At 46.9% G+C, this 25,041-nt stretch overlaps 1 long non-coding RNA gene across 1 annotated transcript; it reads left to right on the top strand.

Annotated features, from left to right (window-relative positions):
* The first annotated feature begins 3,951 nt into the window (after positions 1–3,951).
* Positions 3,952–24,814, top strand: LOC122895757. Its single transcript, XR_006382268.1, has 3 exons — positions 3,952–4,071; positions 22,388–22,433; positions 24,232–24,814. It is a non-coding gene; the product is annotated as an uncharacterized LOC122895757 (long non-coding RNA).
* Positions 24,815–25,041: the final 227 nt, after the last annotated feature.

Below are 25,041 nucleotides of genomic sequence, written 5' to 3'. Positions count from 1 at the left end.
AACGGAGGGAAAAATAAAACAAGATGAAATCAGAAAGGGAGACAAATCATAAGAGACTCTTAGTCATAGGAGACAAACTGAGGGCTGCTGGAGGGGAGGTGTGTCAGGGGACCAGGTAACTGGGTGATGGGCATTAGGGAGGACACTTGATGTCATAGGCACTGGGTGTTACATAGTACTGATGAATCACTGAGCTCTATCTCTGAAACTAATAATACACTGTATCTTAATTAATTGAATTTAAATTAAAAAAAGACTGATGAATCACTGAACTCTACCTCTGAAACTAAATACACTATGTTAATTAATTGAATTTAAATTTAAAAATTAATAACACCCTTGTATAGTGGCTTATTGTAAACCATTAAAATGTTTATAAAAAATGAATAAAAATAAAAATAAATTTTAAAAAGGTATCTTAAGTACTAAAAATTTAAAAAAATAAAAGTTTTCAAGTATACGATTCTTTTGAAAAAAATAATACTTGCTATCTCTATATTTAACAACTAGATGCATACTAATTAAAAAGCATTACTTTATTTTTTTAAAAGATTTTATTTACTTATTTGACAGACATAGATCACAAGTAGGCAGAGAGGCAGGCAGAGAGGGAGGAAGGGAAGCCGGCTCCCTGCTGAGCAGAGAGCTGATGTGGGGCTCATCCCAGGACCCTGAGCCAAAGGCAGAGGCTTTAACCCACTGAGCTACCGAGGCGCACCAAAAAAAAAAAAAAAATTACTTTATTTATTTATTTTTAATTTATTTTTAATTTATTTTCAGCATAACAGTATTATTTTTGCACCACACCCAGTGCTCCATGCAATCCGTGCCCTCTATAATACCCACCACCTGGTTCCCCCAACCTCCCACCCCCCGCCCCTTCAAAACCCTCAGATTGTTTTTCAGAGTCCATAGTCTCTCATGGTTCACCTCCCCTTCCAATTTCCCCCAACTCCCTTCTCCTCTCCATCTCCCCATGTCCTCCATGCTATTTGTTATGCTCTATAAATAAGTGAAACCATATGATCATTGACTCTCTCTGCTTGATTTATTTCACTCAGCATAATCTCTTCCAGTCACGTCCATGTTGCTACAAAAGTTGGGTATTCATCCTTTTTGATGGAGGCATCATACTCCATAGTGTATATGGACCACATCTTCCTTATCCATTCGTCCGTTGGAGGGCATCTTGGTTCTTTCTACAGTCTGGCGACTGTGGCCATTGCTGCTATAAACATTGAGGTACAGATGGCCCTTCTTTTCACTACATCTGTATCTTTGGGGTATTTTTAAAAAAAGTATTACTTTAGGGGCACCTGGGTGGCTCAGTGGGTTAAAGCCTCTGCCTTTGGCTCAGGTCATGATCCCAGGGTCCTGGGATGAGCCCCACATCGGCTCTCTGCTCAGCAGGGAGCCTGCTTCCTCCTCTCTCTCTGTCGACCTGTGATCTCTGTCTGTCAAATAAATAAAATCTTAAAAAAAAAAGTATTACTTTAAATATTGTCTGTCCCATAAAAATGTTAAGTCTAATTAAAAAAATCAGCTCCAAATGGGAATATTTATCTTTGTGGACTCAGGAAAAACCTCTGTAAATTTTGCTAATATTTTCTTTTGGAATAGAATACATTTCCAAAGGGGGGAAAAAATAACATTGTTGAAGACAGCAAGTTTTTCAGGCCCCTGAGGACCCCAGAGGGCTGTTGCTGAGATAAAGCTCCCTTCTGAGAGCTGTTACCTCCCTCACCCAAGACAGGGGGAAGCAGGCCGGAGGAATATTATGTCTTCGAATTCATTCATTATTCATTTGTTCATTTAGTCTTTCAACAAACACTCATTTAGCACCTAGCCTCATAGCCTACGAGAGTGGACTCCAGCCAGCATTGGGATTTCTCCTTTCGAAATGTGGTCCTTAAAGCTCCTTTTAAAAACTCTAGACTACGGGGCACCTGGGTGGCTCAGTGGGTTAAAGCCTCTGCCTTCGGCTCAGGTCATGATCCCAGGGTCCTGGGATGAGCCCCACATCGGGCTCTCTGCTCAGCGGGTAGCCTGCTTTCCCCCCTCTCTCTCTGCCTGCCTCTGCCTACTTGTGGTCTCTGTCTGTCAAAAAACCCCAAAAAACCCAAACCCTCTAGACTTCAAGGCCCCGCCTCAGGGCTGATGAGTCAGAATCTCTAGGGGTGTGATTTCCTGGGAATCTGCCTTCAGAACGCACTTTCTGTGTGATTCCTGTGAAGACAAGTGTCTCAGAGCCTGTGCCCTACGGTATTCCTGGTGATGGTCACTCGGTCTCTGCACAGACACAGTGGGTGACAGGCTTGCCACCCACCAAGGGGGTCTGTCTCGAGAGACACGGCATGCGTTTCTTTCTCTGGGGTGTGAGGACACGCGTGTGAGCCACTAGAGTGGGTGAGGGGGGAAAGATGCCAGCTAAGGGCAGAGCACGAGGGGAGAAAGAGGAGAGAGACCAGAGAGAAAGTGCTGGAGGGAGACCGGAGGTGATATTTTGCAACCTTCACCTCAGTGCTTTGCTTTTCTGGACAACATCAGGGGGGGTTCACACAGCCTGGGCGTGAATTAGGATGGTTGAGGCTGAGCTTCCAAGAGAAGTTCAGCTTTCAGCTTCCAGAACTGGCTTTTGAAGGGAACTCGGGAAACTATCCTGGTGAGAGAAGCTGAGAAAAAGTTCCAGAAGAGGGCCGACCAATAGAAACAGAATATGGGCCACATCGGGGGGCAGTGGGGGAGAAGAAAGAAAGAAAGAAAGAAAGGCAGACAGACATGGAGACTTGTACATTATTTTGGAATCCGAGGTGTATCTGATGCTCGCTTACCGTGCTTACCAGTTTGGACACGCTGCCTGTCAAGTGCTCAGTAGCCACGTGTGGCGAGGCCACTGTGTATGACAGCAGAGCTCTTGCTGACCAGACGGGAAGGCCAGACACACAGGGAAGGGAGTTTCAGCCACACCACGTGCTCTGAGTGAGCAGAGGGGGTGACTCGCTGTCCTCCCCACCCCCTGGACAGGGGCAGAGGGGAGTCATGCCGGCTGGCCGGTGGCATGGGGTCTGACCATAGAGGAGCATGAGGGGGCAGTCAGGAATGTGACACCCAGTTCAAAGAGGTGCCCCAAACTCAGCAATGAAGGTAAGCAATGTTTTAAAAAATCAAAAGAGATGCAAAAAATTATCCATGATAAGCAAGATGTCAAAATTATAAAAACAGGGTCCAACACTCCCTGTGCCTTCACTGCCCTCACTCACCTCCCGCCAACCCCAGCCCCTTCGGATCCATGGGTCTCAAAGCCTCGTGCTTTCTCTCCCTCTCAGGCCTGTGGTTTGGGAGGAGGGCCCACAGCCCTGGTTCTGGGGCTTGGCTGGTGACCCAGGCCTTTGCGACGGAAGTCACCATTTGTGAGGTTCACGGCATGACTGCCATGGTGGGTGCCGCCCGCTGGTGGGAGGCCTCAGTTCTCCACAGAGCCACTGGAGCATCCTTGTGACACGGGAGGTCTAAGATGTACAAGATGAAACTACAATGTCCTCTAGGACCTGCCTCCGAAGTCACGCTCCCTCATTTCTTCAACATCCTCTTGGTGACAAGGACCAGCCCTGTGTCCGTGGAGAGGGGACTACACAGTGGGAAAGCCATTTCAGTTTCAGGAGTGCATGTGTGGCCCATGTTGGTTCCAGAACTTTCTTCGAAGTTCCTGGGAGAGAGGTGGTCTGTCGGGAGCCACGCTGGCAGAACAAGACGGCGCATGCGCTTTTGAGGAACTAGATGTGATTGACTGACAGCTTATGTAAGAGGTGCATGAACACTGCATGACCCTTAGGTGGTGGAAGGGAATGATCACGCGCGCGCTGCATGTAAGGGCTGCTCATTGGCTGTTGCAAACTGTATATATATGTGTGAACTTCCGTGTTGGAGGAGAGGCTATGAAGAGAGCGCAATAAAGAAGCTTGCCACCCTGTGTGCCCCCGGGTCGTTCTTGATGGTGAGAGCGACAAGTGGTGCCGAAACCCGGGAACGCTTACGTGGTGGGAGGACACACGGGAGCTAGGCAACAATAAGGTAAGAGTGCACCCATTTCTGTCTTGTGACAGGGAAGTTCCTTAGGGACGAGAAAAGTAAAGGTTTCTGGAATGGGAAACGAGATGGCTAGGTATAGAATGGAGGGGCCGTTAAGGGACCTTCTTAAGGCAAATGGCACACCCTTGAAAGCAAAAACGGCCCGCTCATTTTTAAGAGAGGTGGGGGAGGTCGCTCCCTGGTTCCTAGAGGAGGGGCTGCTGAATATTCCGCAATGGGAGCATTTAGGGGAAGATCTCAGGTGCAGTCCAAATATCACACCTGGAACTCTTGCCGTGTGGTCTTTGGTGAGGTCTGCTTACAATCTACATGAGAGCCCTTAAAGCAAGCAGTGCAACAGGGAGAGGAAGTTTTTGAGCAAGTGAAGGAGGAGTCCCGTAAAGGGTCCTCACAAGACTCCGATTCTGAAAGTGAAAGCTCAGAAGGGCTCTCGGACAGTGAGCTAAATGACATAGAAGAAAAGGAGAAAAATAGAAGGGAGGAATCACAAGGTCTACAGGCCTTAGAGGAGGTTAAAAAACAGCTTGAGAAAAAAGAGGAAGCACTAAGAAAGGCCATGGCGGAGTTAAAATTGCAAGAGGAAGCTGTGGCACAGTTAAAATTAAAAGCGAAAGAAGACGCTGTGGCACAGTTAAAATTAAAAGCGGAAGCTACAGTGATGGTGGACCCTATTCTTCCGCATCCCGGCCCAACCGCTCCACCTTATGAGTGGCCTCCACCTTATAAATCTAGCTGTTCCAGGACTTGCCATTGTCCAACTTGCACTGCTCAAAACTGGAGGGAAGTTCTTGGTCCGGAAAGGGGGTTTTTCCCCGTTATGGAGGATCAGAATCAACAGAGATATCACCAACCTCTGGACTTTAAACTAGTAAAGCAATTAAAGGAGGCAGTCATGTCTTATGGGCCCCAGGCTGCCTTTACTGTGTCCCTGGTAGAAACTATAGGGAGCCTTTTCCTCACTCCTGAGGACTGGGGCAACCTAGCTAAAGCGGTTTTGACCGGAGGTCAATATTTGGAGTGGAAGATCCAAAATCAGGATAACTGTCAGGACACAGCGCGGAGAAATGCAGCCGCAGGTAATCCTCAATGGAACATAGACATGTTAACAGGCACAGGACAATACCTCGGATCCCATGCACAGAGCAATTATCCACCTGGAGTGTATCAGCAGATAGCAACTGCAGCCTTAAGGGCTTGGAAGACTCTGCGGGGGGCAGGAGACTTACAGAGGCAACTGTCCAAGGTGATACAAGGACCAAATGAACCTTATGCAGACTTTGTGGACAGATTAACGCAAACAGCAGGCAGAATGTTCGGGGACGCGGACGCAGCTATGCCATTGGTCAAGCAGCTAGCCTTTGAGAATGCTAATAAATGGTGCAGAGAAGCCATTAGGCCTTGGAGGGTGAAGGATTTGTCAGCATATATTAAAGTCTGCAGAGACATCTCGGGACCAATGGTCCAAGGTCAAGTTATGGCCGCCGCCTTCGCACAGGCCTTACAAGGCGCTGGGGGAACTCGTCCCAAAGGGTGCTTCCTGTGTGGCCAGGAAGGCCATCTGAAAAGGGATTGCCCAAAACGAGGGACCCAAGCGGGGGGACAGAAACAGCCGCAGCCAGTTAAGTTTGTAAGGCCAGAAGGAGCACCCTTGGCTAAACTGCAGGGAGGACCTAAACCGCAACTTTGCCCGAGGTGCAGAAAAGGAAATCACTGGGCTAGCGAATGTCGCTCTGTGGCTGATATTGAAGGAAACGTCCTTCCCACAAATAATTGGGGAAATTCAAAAAACGGGAAGCAGGGCCCGTCCCCCCGGGGCCCGAATCAAATGTACGGGGCGGTTATGACGCTGCCACAAGTGCCGAGACAACTGTACCCACCGACAGGCCCAGAAGAGCCACCTCAGGCTCAGTAGGACTTGACATCTGTGCCGCCACCCGATTGGTCTTAACCCCAGAAATGGGAGTGCAGACACTGCCCTCCGACTTTCACAGGGGCCCCTCGACCAGGAGGAGTACCCAATGACGGGTAAGCATGGGTAGTGAGGATCGGCAACCTAAGACAGGCACGGTCTCAGCCATCACATATAAATAAAATAAAAAAGGGGGAGCTGTCAGGAGCCACGCTGGCAGAACAAGAACAAGATGGCGCATGCGCTTTTGAGGAACTAGATGTGATTGGCTGACAGCTTATGTAAGAGGTGCATGAACACTGCATGACCCTTAGGTGGTGGAAGGGAATGATCACGCACACACTGCATGTAAGGGCTGCTCATTGGCTGTTGCAAACTGTATATATATGTGTGAACTTCCGTGTTGGAGGAGAGGCTATGAAGAGAGCGCAATAGAGAAGCTTGCCACCCTGTGTGCCCCCGGGTCGTTCTTGATGGTGAGAGCGACAGTGGTCTTCCTTGCAGCAGGGCTGGGAACTAGGTGACTCCAGAGCAGTTTCTCGGCTTCCTCATGCCTCGTGTATTTATTTAACATGTATTTTTTTATTATACAAACAGCAAAGTCTTTATAGAATTATTTTAAGATTAGTCCTAATCTTGCCACTTAGGGGGCACGCTTGCTAGCATCTTGGTGTATTTCTTGTTTTCTTCCCGTTGGTCTCTGTCTGTCCGTGTCTGTCTGGCTTGCTTTCCCTCTTTTCCCACCGCCCCCCATCCATCATCCTTTTTATAGCAAGACATTTAAGCTGATCCCCTTGCTGCACATCTTCTGTGGCATAAAACTAAAAATAATAGCTAATGAGTCATGGTATCTCCAGGCTCTGGCTCCCCGAGAACCTCAATGGTTGAGGGGCTTGGAACAGGCTCCTTATGACTCCGGCAGAGCCACCTGCTTCTTCCTGTTCCCCCGGGGGGCTGGCAGGAGACCACGGGGCAGCTATAAATACTGAGAGTCCCAGGGCCTGGGGCAGGCTAGCCTTCAAGGGTGGGGGGGGCTCACATTTCCCTTCTGCCCTGATTTCCAATGCTTGGTCTCTTTCCTGGAGTCAGCTACATAGTGGGGACGCCTGGATCAAATTCCAGTTGCCTCTAATGACAGCTAGATTGACAGAATTGTGGACAGATTGACTCTCCGGACCCCATCCACCCTCTTGGTGATTCTGCTCTCTTGGTTTCATTTTCTGGTAGCTGTGGGCTGCTGGCATTCCTCCCTCAGGGCTTGGCAAAGCTGGGGTCTGCTCCCACCGAGAGGGACAAAACTTCTGGCCCAGGCAGAGCAGGAAAAGCAGAGAAAGGGCCTGGCGGGGCCAAGGTAGAGCCTGGAGCTCCTGGTCTGGCTCACGGCCCATCTGATTCCAGGCCCCTTCCAGCCCGGCTCTCCCTTGTCCTACCCCTTTAGTTTTGGTGCCATCCACCTTCAGGCCCCACGGGCTCATGGCCTCACCCCAACTCAGAGTCATTCCTGTGCCTCCAGCCTGTTCTCAGACCCTCATCACTAATTGTTATAATCATTCTCTACCACACTTGGACTCATACTAACGAGGTGACTCAGGGTGGGCCCCGAGGTGGCTTCAGGGTTGGGGCTGATCCCCAGAAAGACTAAATATGGGATCAGGTGGTAGGAGAAACTTCAGCCTCACCTTCCCCAGCCTCTGGGGAGGGGAGGGCTGCTGGAGGTTAGCGATATAAAAATGCAACAGCTCCCAGTGTGGTGAACACACTGATTGCTGGGAGGGAGCTGTGCCTGGGGAGGACATGGACGTTCTACACTCCTTCCCCCACCCCTTGCCCCACATGCCTCTTCCACAGCTATTCTGGAATCATCTCCTTTACAAGATACCAGTAAATGGAAGCAAAATGTTTACCAAGTTCCATGAGTCGTTCTAGTGAATTATGAAACCCAAGGAGGAAGTATGGGCCGGTCAGTGGGAAGTACAGGTGGCCCCTGGAACTTGGGACGGGTGTCTGAAGGCGGGGGGCCAGACTTGTGGTGTAGAGCCCTTCACATGTGGGCTCCATGCCAACTCTGGAGGTCAGTGTCAGAACAGGACTGAACGGCAGGACACCTGGTTTGTGTGTGGAAAGTCAGAGAACTGGATGGTGTTGGAAAAGACACCACACTTCAGGTGGCAGGAAGAAAACAGCAGGCAGTCTCACAAACAGAGACATTTGGGAGAAGATATGAGGGGGCGGCCGAAGATGGGGGGGGCTTCTGATGTGCAGTGACCCCATCTCACTCCTGCACAGGGGCTGCCCATGTCCCCCCACCCCACCCCCAACTAGGAGCCTGGTTCGTGGGCTCTGGCACAGGGGGTATCGTGGGCCATGATGGCAGAGCTGGAGACCCTGAAGCTTCGTTTGGAGATTTTCATGGAATCAATCGAACCAGCAGCCTCCCCATGCGATACCCTCTTTCTTTTGTTGTTGATGAGATTCTGAAGCTACCACCAACAAATGTGTCTCACGCTGCACATATTTGGAAACTGGCTTTTTATACTGCTCATTTAGAGAAGAACGAAAGCTTCCTTGGAACACAGGTTGTAATTATTAAGTCACAGCCAAGGAAACACGGCCAGCAACTCAGGTTTGCAAGAAAGTGTGTGCTAGGCTAATAATTTGGAATCTAGTATATCAAGGCCATCGGTAACCTCACCCCTCTGTTCTTGACGTGAGAGCACATTCCCGCTCAAGGTGGGGGAGAATCCGTTTTTCGTCCAGATAATCCTTGGCTCTGTCAAAATCCTAATATGACCCCCTCCCCTATCTCAGCATGAGTTCTGGCCAGGAGAAGGAAAGAAATTTCTGGTTTCAAATTCTTCCCCTGAGCTAAGAAGGCCAGCATTCATCAACAAGTATGCAGAATTTGTTTCCTTGAAAAAATTGGTCTGGCTTCCTTCCTGTTCATTCCAAGAAAGACCGTGTCTGCCAAAAGAGAAGGGAAAGGAGAGAATGATGGACAGAACAGGGAAGAAAGGAAGGGAGAGAGGGAGGGAGGGAGGGAGGGAGGAAGGAACCAAGTGGTCAGACGCTGTAACTGGCTTAGAGCATGGGCTCTAACACCGCACACGCCAGGGTGGGGGTAGGGGTAGGGGGAAGCAGCGTCAGAGACCCCAGGACTTCTCATGTGTTTCATGACATCTCAGAGTCTGTTTCCTCACACATAAAATGTGAGTTATCAAACCTGCTTTGCATGATTGCTATGGGGCTTAAGATAGGAAAGAGATAAGAAATGTCTATAATAAAGAAAACAAGTATTTCAGTAAAAAAATTGGGAAAAGGTTTGGGCAGACCCCCCTCCCAAAGCAAGTACAGTTGACTCTTGAACAACACGGGTTTGAACTGCACGGGTCCCCTCATATGCAGATTTTTTTTCTTCAATAAATACAGTACAGTTCTGTAAATGTATTTTTTCTTCCTTATGATTTTTTTTTAAAGATTTTATTTGTTTATTAGACAGAGATCACAAGTAGACAGAGAGGCAGGCAGAGAGAGAGAGAGAGGGAAGCAGGCTCCCTGCTGAGCAGAGAGCCCGATGCGGGGCTCGATCCCAGGACCCTGAGATCATGACCTGAGCCAAAGGCAGCGGCTTAACCCACTGAGCCACCCAGGCGCCCTCCTTATGATTTTTTAAATAACATTTTCTCTTCCCTAGCTTTATGGTAAGAATAGGGTATATAATGCAGCATTCTAAATGTGTATTCATTGACTGTTTAATGTTATCCATAAGGCTTCTGGTCCCCAGTAGGCTATTACCAGTTAGATTTGGGAGGAGTCAAAAGTGACATGCGGACTTTCAGCTATGGGGGGGGGTTGGGGTCGGCCCCCCCATATCTCCGCCTGGTATAAGGTTCCGCCATGCACAGATGGTCAATAAGTACCCGAAAAGATGATCAGCATCGTTAATCATCAGGGAAATGCAAATTAAAACCACGAGGAGACACGATAACACATCTATTAGAACAACTAAAATAAATATTTTTCAAAGGAGAGACGGACGGCAGGCACCAAATGCTGGTGAGGATGTGAAGCCAGCAAATGTCACTTGTTGTTGACATAGCTGCTCTGGAGGACAGCTCGGTGGTTTCTTAAAAAGTTGAAGCCAGGCTTTCTCACTCTGAGCCCTGCTGCCTCGGGGCCTGCCATCTACACCCCCAGTGTGACGACCAAAGACGGCCTCGGCACTGCCACGTGTCCCCGGAGGGGACATACCCCGCCGAGAACCACTAAGTTGAAAGTACTTAGCATTTGACCCAGCCATCTCGATCCTGGGCATTTATCCAAGAGAAATGAAAACTTAGGTCCACACAGAGACCTGGGCTTTGATCTCCAAGGCAAGTCTAACCCGTAATTGCCCAAACCTGGAAATGACCCAAGTGTCCCTCCACTCCACCCAAGTGTCCCTATCCAGCGGATAAACAAAAACCGGTGCCTATGTAAAATCGTGTATGGATTAGGCTGAGAAAAGAAGGCAGACCGGAAAGGCAACACGCTGTATGATTCCGTTTATAGGACAACCTGGAGAAGGCAAAACTCTAGGGGTGGAGAGCGTGTCTGTGGTTGCCGGGGTGGGGCAGAGGGAGGGATCCATTCCAAAGGGGTGCGAGGGAATTCTTTAGCACAATGGAAATGTTCTTTATCTAGACTGTGATAATTACAGGCTGGAGGGGTTTATGAAAGCTCTTAGAAATGTCCAAGCAGAGAAGTGAATTTTATTGTATATAAATCATGCTTTAATAAATCTGATCTTTAAAAAAAAAAAGGCAAGAGAAAAGGAAGAAGGGAAATGGCAAAGGGGGTGGGGGAAAGTGAGAGAAGAAAATGATTGAAAATCACAACCCCCAGTGCTCAGGGGGCAAACAGTCAATTAACTTTCTAAATCATCACTGTTTTAAAAACAGAGAGACAAGAAGACAGGGATAGTTGGGCAAGTATGGCGACTTGACAAAGCCCGACATTAGGCTCTGGTTTAAGTGGGGAGCTGGTTTAAGTGGGGATCTCCACCTCTGGAGACCAGATATCAGGAACACTGAGGCTCCCCTCACCCGAAGACTTTCCTGACATCATGCATCAAGGAGGCATAATTTGGAAATTACTCCATAATTTGGAAATTACTCCAAGGTTTGGAGATCAAGTATCTCTCCCTGCTCCCACCCCCGCCTCCGACCACCACCAACGTACTGAGATGGGAACAGGGCAGGAGAGTGCTTGCCACATCCAGGGCTTGGATTTCTACTCCAGAGAGAGGGACAAGGGTTGTGGTTTACCCGCCTGCACCCCCTGCCCACAGTGAGACCCCTGAAGGACCGGAGACCCACCCAATGCACTTGTGTGTCCCCATGCTTAGTACAGAGTAGGGTAGACAGAAGGTGGAAAGCTAACGAAGGCTCCACCCCCTTGGTGAATGAAGAAATGAACACACAAATAAGAATTTGATAGATGGGGGCGCCTGGCTGGCTCAGTGGGTTAAAGCCTCTGCCTTCAGGGCAGGTCATGATCCCAGGGTCCTGGGATTGAGCCCCGCATCAGGCTCCCTGCTCGGTGGGGAGCCTGCTTCCCCCTCTCTCTCTCTGCCTTCCTCTGCCTACTTGTGATCTCTGTCAAATAAATAAATAAAATTTAAAAATATATATATATTATAAAAGAATCCGATAAATGAAATGGGTTTCAGCTCTATGGGTAATGATTTCTGGTTCGCTCCATTAGAAGCACCTCAAAAACTGAGTCAAGCTGAAGACTGGCACCACAGAAGCAAAGCCCTAATTCTAGGTCTCCTTACTCTTCATCATTAGCTTGGGTGTCCCATCATTTCAGCTGTGTGGGTCTCCCTGCCCAGCCTCCTGCTCCTTGTCAGGATCATGCATTCCCTTCCTCAGTCAGGGTGGATGGCCCTGGGCAGGTGATGGCGACTGAGCAAAGCTGACATTCTCCAGGCTTGGGGCAGCCCTCTACGAACACAAGGGCTCACCTGGTTGGTGTTTGGGGGCAACGTTCAAGGAGCCTCTGGCACACTCATTGACTATGGAGGGAGAACTGTTGCAAATCAGGGTATTTCCAAAACTGGGCTTTCAGTCCAGCTGGAAGGAGACTGACTGAACTTGTCAGGGGTGGAGATCTCTTTGATGAGAGATCAGTCTGTGAATTTTGGCCATAACGCTGAAGGAGTTCCCACTGCTAAGGAGAGCTGCTGTCACAAAACCCCTTCCATTCCCATCTACTTACTTTATGAAGCAGCATATATATTTTTTAAGTTTACATTTAAAAAAAAAAAAAGGAAGAAAAATCAATGCCAAATTCTGGGTCTTTGTAGCCAGAGCTATACCCCTCCGTGGATTTCATGAACTAACAGAAAATAAAGATGGTTTTATCTATCTCATTAAGAGATGAAGTTCTGACAAAATTTTATTTTTATGCTTATAATTACTTATAAAAATGGGGAGCACAATGATTGATTTTGATAAATTGGATACTCATAACTGTACTGTTAGCTCAAACCAGGAGAAAAAAAATTTTTTTTAACTCCTGAGCTTTATGGTCACAGGTAATTAAAAAATGTAATTTTAACTTCTGTGCTTTTTGTTGAGAGAATTATGATAGGGTGATTAATAAAATACTTTCAAGCATAGAAATATATTACATTAAGATGCAATTCTGTGGGAGAAATGGGACGGAAATACGAGTTCAAGGGGAGACACGGAAGTTACAACATTTTTGACTATTTAAAAAAGACTTGTTGTGTATCTTCTAAATGAACGATGATGGATATTGAATTGCTACAGCATTCAGATTTCATTGGATGCACTGAAAGGAGTGATTTAATAGTGTTATTTTTACAGTGTTAATATTCACAATGCATAAGACATTCTATCCTTTGCAACCATGTCAATTCATGAAAAAATTTGATGTCAGCTAAAAATAGGGGCGAGGTTACATAGTGTTTCTTTTTGGTGGTAGAGGAAGGTACATAAGAAAATAATAATAATAGTAGTAATAAAAAATGATTGTTGGGGTGCCCAGGTGGTATAGTCAGTTAAGCATCTGACTCTTGGTTTGGGCTCAGGTCATGATCTCAAGGTCATGAGATTGAGCCCCTCATAGGGCTCCACGCTCACTGTGGAGTATGTTTGAGATCCTCTCTCTCTTTCACTTGTACGTTTTCTCTCTCTCTCAAATAAATAATAAATCTTTAAAAAAAGGTTGTCCTCAGAGAATTCCTCGAGACTTATCTTGAGACTGTTAACTCGTCTTTTGCAAAAACTGCTAACAAGCCTCATTACTTCCCAGCCCACAATTACTAGAAGAGTCAAAATATGGGGAAGTGAGGGAAAGAGGGTTGTCTGCCTATAGGAAGGATACTTACAGATGTAAAAAATAGCTATCTAGGCAGGAGGAAGGAGACAGAAAAATTAAGAACCCAGACATCAGCAGTGTCCGGTGCTTTCAGCTCAGAGCAGGCACCTTGCCCCACTGCCACCTCACACTGGTCCAGGGACACAGCGAGAATCGTGTGGCAGCCATCACTGCTTTAGCTGAAAAGGCTGAGCTCCCATCTCAAGACACCCCTGGGGAATATGCAGCACATTTCAGAAACATTTTCATAAAAGCTCTAAAGAAGTAGGCATTTAAAAGGACAAGGTTCTGGTTTCAGAACAAGTTTATTCCAACAAACTCTGGTCCACAAGCTTTGCTTGACAGCTCACTTACTCCTTGTTGATGGAGTGTCTGTGTGGGACATGGTATGTCTGTCCCCAGGCGGGTTCCCCGGGGCCATTGGTCAGGCTTCCAGGGATTATGAGACAAGCACACGGAAGAAGGTGCTTGGGGAGGATCAGAGCATGGCTTCTGGGCTCAGGCTGAGGGGTCAGATGCAGCGGGATTATCCTGAATATTGGGTGGGTCCTGAATATAATCACAGGTGTCTGCGGAAGTAGGAGGTGGAGGGAGCTCTGAGACAAGCAGAAACTAAGGTGACAGGAAGGCAGAGGCGGAGATTAGCCGAGGAACAGCAGCCACCTGGAACTGGGAAGGGCAAGGAGCCGGCTCTCCCTTACAGCCTTCAGGGGGAGGGCAACTCTACCCACACAGCGGTTTCAGCCCAGAGATACTGATTTCTGACTTTTCCAGAACTATACAAGAATACATTTCTAAGTTACCAAATTTGTGCTAAGTTTGTTATAATAGCCACTGCAACGAATACAGCTCGAACATACATCACCCGTGCAGAAACTTTGACTCAGAGTCTGCGCCTGGGGGATCCCAGCCTCTGAGAGCAGACATGGGGTCCTGGGCACATGGGTCCTGATGGGTGTGTTCCAGAAGGCTGAAGGTCCACAAGTCTGACCCCGGGCCTTGGGAAACAGCAGTACAGCAGGGGACAGAAGCCACATTCCCCAGGGAACCGAAGGAAGTCTGGACAGATGATCCAGGAAAGCCCAGAATAGCCATTCTCCATGTCCAACCTGCCCTGCCTCAAAAATGCAGATTCCCGTGGGACTGAGGAGTTTGAGGATCAGGAGTCTGTCTTTCTAAAATGCTCCCCAAAGAGTCATCATAAGAGAGATTCAGAGGAGGCTTGGCACACAAGAGGAAGAGACCACAAGATCTCAGAGGCAGAAACAGGAGTGATGCAACCGCAAGCCAAGGAATGCTGGCAGTCATCAGAGGCTGGAAGAGGCAAGAAACAAATCCTGCCCTAGGGCCTCCAGAGGGAGTGCAATCCTTCCAGCACCCCGATTTTAGCCCACACAACGGATTCTAACTTCTGGCCTCCAAAATGGTGAGAGAATAAATTTCTGTTGTGTTGTGGTCATTTGTTGTAGCAGCCCTGGGCAACTAATACAGGTAGGTACCCTTATTATGCCCATTTTGCAGACAAGAAAAGTGAGGTTCAGAAATGCTATGTCAGGGCTGACTTTCCCTGCCTGCTCTCTGCAGGGTGCTTCTGGGTCCATGTTGCTCCCAGAGCAGCTGCCCCAGACATGCAAGCCAGGCTGGCAGTGAAGGATCCCTCAGATCCCGGGAGGTGCTCATGACCTTGGACCTCCCCCCAGACATCAACCAGGCTGTTGGTGCCATAAGACCTCCACTTTACAGCATATCTTTGAACACCTATGGAGAATCTTTTCAATACATGCAGTGCGAACCTTTTGACTCCTGGGGACCTGAAACACCCGAATTTTGATGACTGAGCAGATGACAAAGTCCCATGGGAACACTGGCCCCTCACCCAGAGGGGCATGCCTTTTAGCAAAAAGCAAATCTTTTTGTAGAGGAACCTATAAGGGCAATGGCGAATCTTAACCAACTAGCAGCTTCTTTATGACTACAGTTTCAGTGGATGCAGAATTCATTTACAAACCATACCTTCAAGAACCAGGATGAACAATTTTAATTAACAAAGCTATCATAGCCAGGGATGGAGTTGGCCTCAGAGACCCACAGAAGGGGCTGAAGGGGAACACAGGACAGCTGAAAGCTGGCAGCTATTAAAGAAGGTTTGGAGAGGCTGGCACCAAAAAAAAAAAAAAAAAAAAAAAGGCTGAGGCATCCAGAGAACCCCCATCGGGACCCTGGGAGTGGGGGGCTGGTCAGCAGCATTCTAGAGAAATCATTACAGAAGGGGGGTGTAAGACATTATGTTCACATTGGTCCTCAAGCTGACCATATGCAATTTTTTAAATTTACTATTTTTAAAAAAGATTTTATTTATTTATTTGACAGAGAGAAAGATAGAGATCACAAGTAGGCAGAGAGGCAGGCAGAGAGAAAGGGGGAAGCAGGCTCCCTGCTGAGCAGAGAGCCCAATGCAGGGCTCGATCCCAGGACCCTGAGATCATGACCTGAGCTGAAGGCAGAGGCTCAACTCACTGAGCCACCCAGGTACCCCCATTTATTATTTAATAAGCATAAAATACTAGGCAGAATTTTTTTCCTGGGGTGGGGGAAACCACATTTTTTTTTTCCACAAAAAGAAAAGCTATTTGTTGGTCATGTATTTCAGCCAATTAAAAAAATTAACTTCTGAACTTGGTTAAAAAGTCATTGCTAGCTGGGCAATCACTACATCTTAAATTAAAAAAAAACACACACACATTTCTATTAAGGAGAATTTCAAATACAAATAACAGAGAACGTGAAGGTCAAGTACCCCCTTCTTAGATTCAGTAAGTGGTCAACTCATGGTCACTCCTGTAACGTGGAGAAACTTAGCACATCTGACTTCCTGTGGCTCCTCCTTCCCTTGCTACTGTGACTCCTAGCTTAGGAAGTTCTCATTAGCCCAGCACAGAGGCATGTTTATCAATGAAGGAATTTTGCTTATAGCTCACATTGACAAAAACTACTTTTTTTTTTTTAAGATTTTATTTATTTGAGAGATGGAGATCACAAGTAGGCAGAGAAGCAGGCAGAGAGAGGAGGAAGCAGGCTTCCTGCTAAGCAGAAATATGGATGCGGGGCTTGATCCCAGGACCCTGGGATCATGACCTGAGCCGAAGGCAGAGGCTTTAACCCACTGAGCCACGCAGGCACCTCGAAAAACTACTTTTTTTTTTTTTTTTTTAACCCTCACCAGAGGAGATAAGATGGCATGGCTGGATTCCATAAACCAAAGATCAACCGGCCAAGGACACAGAAGTTACCGAACCCTCCTCTGATGTCTACAGAGGTCAATCACCTTTTGACTCCAACCCCCCAATGCGTCCCCCTTTTTCCTGACATGAAAGAAGCTTGGATTTCATGGCCAGAGGAGTTGGTTCTTCAGGACAAGAGTCCACCCTCTCCTCAATGTGCTGGCTTTCCAAATAAAGATGCTTTCCTCACCCTAACATCTTGCCTCGTCACTTATTGGCCTGTTGTGCTGGGAGCAGAATGAGCTTGGGCTTGTTTATGCTCCTGTTCCATCTCTGCTCCACTGTCTCCATCCTGGGCTATTTTGAAATGAACTCTAGTCCATCATCTTTTGTTAGTAAATGTTTCAGTAATGTGTTTCTTTTTTTTTTTTTTAAAGATTTTATTTACTTATTTGACAGAGATCACAAGTAGGCAGAGAGGCAGGCAGAGAGAGAGGAGGAAGCAGGCTCCCTGCCGTGCAGAGAGCCCAATGTGGGGCTCAATCCCAGGACTCTGGGATCATGACCCGAGCCGAAGGCAGAGGCATTAACCCACCGAGCCACCCAGGTGCCCCGAGTAATGTGTTTCTAACAGAGAAGGATTTGCTTTTTAAAAAACAGAGCCACAATATCATTCTCATACCTAAAAAACTCACTCTAAGTCCCCGATATCATCAAATATTTTGAAGCATTCAGATTTTTCACGTCTCCAATTCTTTTAAAAATGTATGTATCTTTGACAGGCTGTTTGGATCGGGATCCAGATGAGGTCTGCATATTGCAACAAGATCACCCCACATCTCTTTTATTCTGGAGGATTTCCCCTCTCTGGATCTTCCTCTTTATTTCTCCCCCTCCTTTGTGATTCACTTTTTGGAGAAAAGCGGTTGCTGGTTCTATTAGATTCCCCCATCTGGATTCTGCTGATGGCAGCTGCTGGTGTCCGGTAACCCATCCCCCTGTCTGCTGTAAGTTAATAAAGTAAATCCAAGACCCGGCGATCCAGGCTGAGTTTTTGGCAAGATCGCTTCATGAGTGACAGCATGTCCTCCCATCAGGGCATGTTTTATGTCAGTTGGCATCTTTTTAAGACACATCATTGCTTCGTTTGCAATAGCTATGTGTTCTTCTGTGCACACTAGCTGGAAGACTTCTACAAAGAAAAAAAATGCCCCATAGCCATCTGGTTATTCTCAGGGAACATTTATTCAGAAAGAGCAGTATGAATGCTTGATATTTTCCCCTGCCTTTGTTAACCGATTTTCAAAATCATTGCTTATTTTTAATCAATGCAATTATTTTCCTTATGGATGCTCAAAATTCCCGCTCTTAAGGAAGCAAGTATTTAGTGGGGACCTTGGGGAAAAAAAGCACAAACTGAAGAGGTCAGCTGGGATGAGAAATTCCTGATCAAGAGTTCTGTTCTTGAGGCACCTGGGTGGCAGTGGGTTAAAGCCTCTGCCTTCGACTCGGGTCATGATCCCGGGGTCCTGGTTTCAAGCCCCGCATCGGGCTTTCTGCTCAGCATGGAGTCTGCTTCCCTTCCTCTCTCTCTGTCTGCCTCTCTACCTATTTGTGATCTCTGTCTGTCAAATAAATAAATAAAATCTTAAAAAAAAAGTTTTGTTCTTCACATGAGGATTTTATATTAGAAAAATCTGTTCGATCTAACTTGTCATCAACATATTAAACACTCTCAAGGGAGAACTCTCAAAGATTCTTATGCCTCAGATGCTTGATCTTAGTTTTGGAACAACCTCAGAATAAAGCAACTCACCTTTTATACTACAATTACCCTGTTGCATTAAATTCAGTAATGCCTGGTTCTTTCAACTGCCACACAAAGCTATGTGCTTGGATTTGGTGTATAAGTGATAGCTTTGTAGTGAAAATCATCACTAACATAATATATAACTCGAACATGAAATCTGCTTTAATTGCATTAGAACTGGGTCATTTTGCCAAAACACTGTACTTTGGCAAAAAAAGTATCTAAATGTCTTCATAATTCGGAATGCCGTATTATGGGCTGGTTCTGTGAATGCCGCAATTTGAATCCAACCAGAACACAAAAGTCATTTCCTGAATTTCAAAACGCTGTAAACTTAAACTGAGAAACAGCTGTTCATATCTTTAATGCATTCTCCTTGCCATGTGACAAATCATTCCCTAGTAATTGCTGTAACATCGATCCATTTATTTAATTTCAATGCTTAACTACATTTTCCTTTTTGAAATAAATGGGACCTCATGAAGTATTTCTTTACAAGAAGTCCTGTACACGGTGTGATTAATTTCCTGCCTTGATATGAAACACAAATCCCAACTATTAATAATCCAGTGGCATGGGGGAAAAAATCACTAATCACAAAGTGAAATTGCCTTGAAGCTTTTATTTATGGGAAATCCTTCCTTCAGGTGTCAAAGGGTCGGCTGGATTCCCCAAAACACAATTCAGTAAAAGTAATTTGTTTCATTGGCAGAACATCTGAAGTTAAACAGTGTTTCTGACACCCAATTATTTCTGTAATTTTGATGTGGCATATGGAGTATTCCGTTAAAAGGAAATCAGGCCTTTCCTTTAATTTGCAATGCTTAATGTAAGTGATAAGTTTCGACTCCAGGATATTACGGAACAGTTAATGAATGCTTGTCTGTGAGCCACCGAGATGGATGGTTACTGGATTATGTGAAAATTAGTCTCTGTCTGCTTAAAATATCATTTGGTTTGAGATTTAAAAAAAATACATTTGAAAAAAAAGCTCAAATCTTAAGGTCTGTGGATCTTTTTTTTGTAACCGTCATAACATTTCAGCCAAACAGAAGATGCGTCCTGGCTGGTCTTTGATACAAGCTTGGCTTGTGGATGTCTCGTATGCTAAGCCTACTCAGGGAAAAGCTGTGATGCTCTCATGGTAGCATCTTTCTAAACATTCCTGTATCATGTGTAGTTTCCTGTCATGCAATCTGTGGCAAATTACATGTATGACTTCTGTTTCAAGATGTGGTCACCGCTGTTGGTAAGCTGCTGTCAGATGGGGCCTCTCCCATTAAGGTGTAGCCAGCACACATGATGGAAACAGAATCCATGGATCAATTATCCAACAAGTGAGCAACTGATTCAACCCGCCATGACCCGTGGAAGAAATAAATGTCACAAGGAATGAGGATCTGAGGACTGGGTGCGTGCCATGCGGTCACCATCTTTGGCCACCTGCATGCTTGGGTCCCAGGGCACCCGTCGACTCACTAAAAGCACCACCTGTGGGATTCTCTTTGTACCTGACTTGCATGAGTCCAGGACACAGGAGACACGCTATGGCCAGGCAGCCAATCCTCCCACCAGGAGGCTGTCTCACCCCCCTTAGGTCACTGGGCTCCATGTCCCTGGGCAGCGGACTCTGGCTCACAGGCCTTGGGGGTGCTTGATGAAGGTGGGGCGACCCTCGTGCTCTGGCCACAGCCCCTCAGCATCTCCACCTTGGAGCCAGAAGCCCCCATGTGCTGGGTTCTGTGACACAAGGCACCCGCTAGCTCCTCCTGTCCCCATGGGTCTCAGTCTCCTGGCAGGCCTGGTCCATCCAGCCTCCCTCCCCTCCCCTCCTGCTCTTACCTGCTGCTTGCCAAGCCTAGAGCCACAACCCTCTTGGACCCTCAGTGGTGGAAGGATACAATCTACAGTATCACGGAAGTAGTTTTCTCATGGTTCTGGAGGCTGGAAGTACTGGTTTCTTCTCAGACACCTCCCCTTGGCTTGTAGACAGCCTCCTTTTCCCTGTGTCCTTGCATGCTCTCCCTCTGCACGCCTACGGTCCCAATTCCCCTCTTCTTAGAGAGACACCAGTCAGACTGGAGAAGAGCCTGCTCCATGACCTCATTTAACTTCAATGACCTCTTTAAAGACTCTCTTTCCAAATACAGTCACATTCTGAGGTACTGGGAGTCAAGATTTTAACGTGTGAATGGGCTGGGGATGGAGGGGAGCACAAAGCAGCCCATGACACCTACTGGAATTCTATTTTATGTACAGCTCTTACAAGTTCTGCTGCTCTGACCTAAGCCTGACTAATACACCACAGCCCCATTTTTTTTGTGTGTCTTCCCATTTTCACCCATTTGGTGTTTTTGTGTGTGTTTCGGGGTTGGGGCGGGGAGACATGTTGGCCTCAGGGCGTTGTACACTCCTCTAGGGGCTCTGTCTTCTCCTCTCTCACCGTGTTCCTTTGAATATTCACTCCATGCACCCTTGTTGAGCACCTACTAATGTCAAGCCACGTGCTAGACTCCAAGGACTTAGTAATTGAGAAGGCAGCCCGTCATCTGCTTTCAGTAGGACAGACAGGCAGTAAATGCCACCATCAATCACTGAGCATGATCATTTCAGATGGTGGTGGTGAGCAGAACAGAAAAGGGAGGGTCTAGCCGTGTGAGGATTCAGAGGCCAAGAAACAAGAACACCAGAGCCCCAGATGATGTGGCAAGGCCTTTATCGTTAGGAGCCTAGATTTAATGGCAAGAGAAATGGGAAATCTTCAGAGGGCTCTGAGAGACAGAATATCTGATTTATACTTCAATAAAGTTATCCTAAATGGGTATAGAGTTTCAGTTTTGCAAGATAAAAAAGTTTTGGAGACGGCTGCATAACAATGTGAATGTACTTAACACAATTGAACTGTACGCTTAAAAATGGCGAAGATGGTACATTTTATATTATATGTATTTTACCGCAATTTTTAAAAACCTGAGGTGCTGGGCGCCTGGGTGGCTCAGTGGGTTAAGCCGCTGCCTTCGGCTCAGGTCATGATCTCGGGGTCCTGGGATCGAGTCCTGCATTGGGCTCTCTGCTCAGCAGGGAGCCTGCTTCCCTCTCTCTCTCTCTGCCTGCCTCTCCATCTACTTGTGATTTCTCTCTGTCAAATAAATAAATAAAATCTTAAAAAAAAAATTGTGTTTTAAAAAAAAAAAACAAAAACCTGAGGTGCTGAACTCTAGGAAAGAAACAGGGATTTGGAGGGGAGGCGGGGGGAGAGAATGGGGTAACTGGATGATGGGCATGAGGGAGGGCACGTGATGGAATGGGCACTGGGTGTTATATGCAACTGGTGAATCAATAAATTCTACCTCTGAAACTAATTAAAAAAATACAAGTGTGAACTTCACCCATACATGCATTTGATAATTTTGTTTGATTTTTTTCCTCTGCTTCTGGGGGTTCGGAGAAAAAAAAGCGCAGGGAATGATTCAAAGGGAGTTTGTTCAATATATACAGAGAGGATTAGTTCTCTGCTCATGATAAGGAGAAATAGGAGAAGTTTCATTATCCCGAAAAAAAAAAAAATTCCAAACATTCCAATCATCAAAGTAAAAGTATGGAGGACACCTGGGTGGCTCAGTTGGTTAAGCATCTGCCTTTGGCTTGGGTCCTGATCCTGGGGTCCTGGGATTGAGCCCCATATCGGGCTCCCTGCTCAGTGGGGAGTTTGCTTCTCCTTCTGTCCCTTTCCCCCAACTTGCATTCTCTCTGTCTCCCTCAAATAAATAAATAAAATCTTAAAAAAAAAAAAAAAGTAAATGTATGGCTTGAGCTCATTTTAAGGCACATGTCTAATTTAGGTACTTTCGTTAAACAACTGACTGACATATCAATCATTGGTGCCATTTAAAATATTAACATTTACAAGCATACGAGAAAATTTAGTTATTGCATGCAATAAGTCAGAGGTATTATTTTTTTCCCCCACAGGAGAACACACCTGGCCTTCTGACAACCTGGAGAATTCATGACGATGGTAAAGTTAATAAATTATATACATATTATATACATATTAATATGTAATACATATTATATGTAATATATATTATATTCCATATCCATGTAACCACCATCAGATAAGGATACAGAACATAGATATTACATAAGGGGTCCTGGATGGGAAGGGACATTGGGGCCCTCTGGGGTGCTGGAATGTTCTATATCCTCATCTGATCGTGGTTACACAGGGCACATACAAATTCATTGAGCTGTGCACTTGGGGCTGTCCACTTTTATCATAAATCATATCTCAATAAAAAAGTGGGAACAAAGAGGAACGAGCCAGAGGAAGAGCAGACATGCTGCTCTAAGTCAGCTTTACACTTTTCAACAAGTAGCTGGGGCTTTGCTCACACAATTCTATCTCCACGTCAAGGGGCCCGCTTTCCTGACCTCCAAGGGACTGTGTCGGTCCCTATTCGCCTGTGTCGAATCCCCACCTCTCGAGCCGGCCTCTCCACAAAGCGCCAACGATAGCACTCTGGGCTTGTAAAACTTGAAAGGAAATGAATTGAAATATCAAGGCCATAGAAATGAGTATTTAAAACATGGAGTGCACCCAAACATCAGTCTGGGGCTAAAAATCGAGTCTGACTTCCTTGAACACTGATGTTAAGAGCTTGGGTAGCTCCCTTTCATGAAAGAGCCGTTTAAATATTGCATGCTGGGCCCCCATCTCCCCGGGATGCGCCCCGGCCCCGTTTCATCTTCTGTCTCCATCAAAGGCAGGATGGCTTCATCGTAGATGCAGAGCATGCGGCTGTCGGCCCCCTGGGCCAGCCCACGAAATTAGCATTTTCTACATGCAGCTGATGAGACGGGGAATAAAATAAAGCAGACGTGCGGAAGAGGGAAATGAAGGCTAGAGCCACAAGTGTTGGAACTCTGTAGGAGAGGGGGATCCCTGTGGTGGGTGCAGCCAGGGGAGGCTTCCTGGAGGAGGCGGAGATCGAAACAGGGCCCTACTTATTACTACCCCTATTACTGCTGCTACTGCTGCTGCTCCTCCCTCCTCCTCTTCCTATTAGTAGGTCAAGGGTCTTCATTTGAATTCTGCCTAGAAGCAGACCCTGAGACAAGGATTTCAGTGCATGTGGTTTATTCAGGAAGCCCAGGGAATACAACAGAGAAGTGAGACAGGGCAGAGAAGGAAGCCCCCAAGCCAGCCTCCCCCACGGACAACCAGAGCTTCACCCCACTGGGGACTCTGGGAACACGCACCCGGATCACCTCATCCAAATGCGAGAGAGCTGGTGTTTGCACCCAGTTGGCAGACAGCTGTCGGAGAAGGGGCAGGCTTTATTTCCCTGCTCATCCACTGTGCTACAGATACCATCAGAGCAGGCTCTGGCTGCCAGGAAAGCCACAGGCAGAGGGACACAGATGCTGGAAGGAGGTAGGTGGAAGACACCAGCTGCAGGAGGGCCTAGTGGTCATGGCTGTCATGCACTGTGGGTTCATCCTGGACCAGGCACTGGGTTTAGGCCTGTATCTGCACATCCCGTTCCTGCAGCCCACACGGACACACAGGAGGAAACTGAGTCCCAGAGAGGGAGAGAAATTAGCCCAGGTTGAAGTGTAGGGAATGATCCAGAAGCTGAGTTAGCCACAGGCTGCTACCAGGGGCCATACTGACAGGTGTGGACCAGCTACCCATGCCCCATCCCCTCTATCCATAGCTGGTCGTCCTCCCCCTCCCCCCAACCCCAGACCTGAAATGTCCCCGGGACAGAGTTTGAGTCCTGACCAAGGTAAACATGGGCTTTGTCTGAAAGGAGCAACATACACCCTGGTCTCGACAAGGCCAGGGGCAGAAAAGATGGCACAACTCAAGTGTCCCACAAAGGATGGATGGACAAACACGATGGAGTACACCCAGACAACCAGATGTGATTCGGCCACAGAAATGAATGGAGTGCTGACCAGAGCTACAACCTCAACGAACCTTGAAGACGTTACCCCCAAGTAAAAGGAGCCAGACACACGAGACCTCATACCCTATGATTCTGCTCACATGAAATACCTGGAACGGGCAAGTTCATTGAGACGGGAAGTAGTTTCAAGGTTACTGGGGACTGGGGGAAGGAGGCGAGCAGGGAGTTGTTAGCTAAGGGGTACCAAGTTTCCGTCTGGAGTGAAGAAAAAGTTCTGGACATAAATAGTGGTAATGGTCGTACGATATTATGAGTGTACGCGATGGCCCTCAATGATATACCCACAAATGGTTAAAATGGCAAATTTTATGATATCTGTATTTTATTGCAATTTTAAGAATTTTAATATACTTGAAATCATCGACTTGTCCACCTTAAGTGTGTGTGCTATAAAGTGTATGAGTTATATCTCAATAAAGCTGTTTAAAAAATCTGGGAGCCGGTGTGGATGCAGAGACAACCCTTCAACTCCTATCTCTTCCAGCTGAGTCTATGGTTTAAAAAGAAAAGCAGGTCCTGTTGGAGGGTGAGTGTCACATCGGTGGTCGCCACACCCAACAGGATGCTGGCTGGTCAAGCAAACGTTGGGACTCACAGAGGATCCCAGGAGGGGTGGGGTTGTGCAGGGTAGAGGTTGGAGGGAACCCCGGA

The sequence above is a fragment of the Neovison vison genome, chromosome 14, assembly GCF_020171115.1.
Source record: "Neovison vison isolate M4711 chromosome 14, ASM_NN_V1, whole genome shotgun sequence".
Lineage (NCBI taxonomy): Eukaryota > Metazoa > Chordata > Mammalia > Carnivora > Mustelidae > Neogale > Neogale vison.
This window is presented reverse-complemented; position numbering and strand designations above follow the sequence as displayed.